Here is a 3,615-nt window from a genome sequence, read left to right on the forward strand (position 1 = left end):
CTCTGGCCGCCGTATTTAGCGCGTTGGCATGACAACGGATTACCCGCCATGTCAGAAGCACAACAAGCCTGAGTTAAAATGAACTGGTTAAATTAGTGAATTAATTACATCAATTAATGAATTAGACAAATCACCACATCAAAGGAAAAACAAGGCGTCACATTTTTGTATTTGTGTATTTATTTGTGTATGTGTATTTATTTCCGTTAAAAAATAGTAAGGACAAACAATTTTTTCTCTTCTATAACATTTGATTAAACTAGTTAAATGAATTAGGAACAGGCCTGAACTGTGTAACATGTTTAAATTTGGGTTGTCGACAATATGCTCAGTAATGTTTTGTTTTATAGGAGAAAATAATAAAAGGCCACTAGATGGCTCTAGTTGACAAACTCACAGCGTCTAATCCACGCTCCACAGATCACCTGTTAGTAACATGTCTACCCTATCATTAAGCCAATTAACAGAACTGCAGGTATGGGGCCAACAACAATATGTATAATGTATAGGTATCTGTTGATGTATTATGTCTATCTTGCTAATTACATCAATCATATCATCAAGTACTCTATCATGGTAATTAGGTAACTTATCTGAACAATTAGAAATATTCATGAATACAAACTACAAAGTATTTGTAACTGTCTTTATCCTGCTCTATTCTCTGATGCCTCACTCAGAATTAAATATCTGTGAAACCACCATTTAAAACACGGCCTCACCCTCATATAAATACACCTGTATTAGCGGGCTGATGTTTCGCAATCCCCTGTTCCACTTCCTGCCTGCCGCTGTCCGAGGGAATGGCTGAGTCACATGACCCTACAAGGAACGCCGTATATCAGTGGGACAGGAAGTCCTGTCGGTCTGATCGGTGTGGTATCAGAGAGGGACTCCGGCCACTAATGGTTCAAACAAACTCTGAGTAACGCCACCTCTCAGCACACCAGGGTTTAAAGTCTTCATTATGTAGCCGCTGGTTTCAGAGCAGACTGTATTGACACTTGAAAGCTAGCGTTGGATTATTACAGTAAAACACTGTCTGTGTTTCTATGGAGACATCTTGTTCTTAAAATTCTTGTTTGTCTTTTTCTTTTCCTACGATGCCCTGAGGCCTTATTTACCTTTCCTCCCCCTCCCCTCTCCATCCTCCAAAAGACAGAGACAGATAGACAGACATACCAATATAAACATAGACAGGGAGAGAGACAGACAGACAAAACGACAGACAGACGAAACAGGGAGACAGACACCCACATAAACACAGATAGACAGAAAAATACATCTGACAGGCAGACAGAGACACCCACAAAAACCCAGACAGACAGACAAACAAACAGATAGACGGGCAGAAAAAGTGACTGTTACAAAGACACACCTACATAAACATAGACAGGCAGACAGACAGAGGGACTGACAGGGAAAGAGACCAACAAACAGACCCTCATAAACACAGATAGACAGGCAGACAGAACCTCATAAACACAGGTAGCCAGACACACCCACATGATGACAGAAAGAAGAACAGCCAGGCAGAGAGAAAGAGACAGACAGACAGGCAGAGAGAAAGAGACAGACACTAAGACAGAGTAAAGAGACAGAAAGACAGTCAACAAGGCCAAATACCGACAGAGACAGAGAGAAATGTGTCAGACATGAAGACAGACAGACCAACATAAACAAAGATAGAGTCAGAAAGAGAATCAAAAACAGACCAACATGAAGACAGACGGACAGCTGGACGACACAAGCGAGAGAGAGAGAGAGAGAGACAGGAAAAGAGAAAGAGAGAAACAGACAGAGAGAGAGACAGAGAGAGAGAGAGAAGAGAGGATGGGGGAGAAGGGAGGAAGTGGTGTGTGTGTGTGTGTGTGTGTGTGTGTGTGTGCGTGTGTGTGTGTGTGTGCGTGTGTGCGTGTGTGTGTGCGTGCGTACGCGTGTGGGTGTGTGTGTGTGTGTGTGAGGGTCTCAGTGGAGGGGTTAGTCACTCAGTGGTTAGCATGGGGTCTGACTAAGGGGGGGGGGCGTTCCTGGGGGGCGTGGCCCGGGTGGAGGCTCGACTATTTTGGGCCCTTCCGTCCTCCTACTCCTCCGCTCCGATTCCTCTTTTCTCGCGCTCCCTCCGTCCTATTCCCCAGATGCGCTTCCTTCCTGAAAGTAGAAGCGCAGTTACTTCTCTTCTTTTCCTACCACTCTGACGCATGCCGGAGTGGCCAGGGGGGGGGGGGGGGGGGGAGAGAGGGCAGCAGTTAGGATTGAGTAATTATTACATGTTTTTTAAGGTTGTGGTTTTGTTGCCTGGAAAAAAAAACACAAAAAAAGGAGAATAGTTCCTTATTCACGTTGAATTCTACGATGTTGTAAACCTGGAATTGTGGTCAACGTGGAGCGGATCAAACACGTCGCCCCTAGCACGTAGCCCCACATAGGCCTCTTATCAGCACCCTGCCATGACTCCAGGATTAATGACCGTAATATCTAAACGATATGATTCCCTCGTATGACTTCTGGAGGTTTAAAATGTGTTTTCCTTCCAGCAGACTGACAGAGCTGCGTTCTCTGGCAGCACTTCAGTCAGTCAGTCAGGCGGGATTAGTGCGGCGGGAACAACACGACTCTTTACTCCTGAAATAAACTCAGTTTCTGTGCCGCTGCTCCAACGGGAAGTGTGTTTGGGAGCGTCGCTGCGCCTTTAAGACCCAGCGGCGTGCCAGCCATTCCAGGCATTCTGGGCTCCAGCGCTCTGGAACGTTCTGGAGCGTTCTGGAATGTTGGCAGCGGCCGCGCGCACCGGACTTCCCCCCCGGGGAGTCCTCCAGGTGTTACTGAGGAGCGGGAACACGTACGGGACGGGACGTGGGAAAACATGAGCAGATGAAAACTAGACGGGCAGAGAGAAACAGATGGGATAGCTGGCTGGATGGAGAGATAGATAGATGATGGATTGATGGATGGAAAGAGTTATAGATTGTGGGAATGTCTGGGAGGAAGGGAGAGGGGGGGTAGGGAGAAGAGGCGAGGGAGATTGAGAGGGAGATGGAGAGTGAGTGGGAGGGAAAGAGAGAAAGAGAGAGAGAGAGAGAGAGAGAGAGAGAGGGGAGTTGGTGGTTGACGGATAGAGAGAAAGAGGGGAAGCAAAGGGATAGATAGAGAGAGAGGGGGAGAGGTGGAGGGATGGAGAGAGGGAGAGAGCTGGAGGCATAGAGAGAGAGGGGGAGAGAGGTGGAGGGAGGGAGAGCATGGGGGAGGTAGAGGGGGAGGGTGGGAGAGTGCGTGGGCGTCAGGATACATGAGGGGGAAAAAGCAGCCTAATCAAAGTCTTCTAGACATGAGGTCACCCTCAAAAACACGGAGAACGACGGAAGGGAAATGTCTGAGAGGGATTTACCGCTGCTTTTCAGAGTTGTTGTTTTTTAAACTTTATCGACAACTCTCGTCTCTGACTAACACCCCCGCACCGAGTGGTGTCTGCCAAGAGCAAGGAGCCCCTAGCCTACTGGGTGTGGTGAGCTCCCCCATAATGCAGTGGCTGTTCAAAGCCAGCCAGAAAGCGAACGTGTGTGTGGTGTGGTGTGGTGATTCAGGGCAACTTCAAACTGAAAGGCACTTGGTTTG

This window comes from Gadus macrocephalus, chromosome 2 (genome assembly GCF_031168955.1).
Source record: "Gadus macrocephalus chromosome 2, ASM3116895v1".
Taxonomy (NCBI): domain Eukaryota; kingdom Metazoa; phylum Chordata; class Actinopteri; order Gadiformes; family Gadidae; genus Gadus; species Gadus macrocephalus.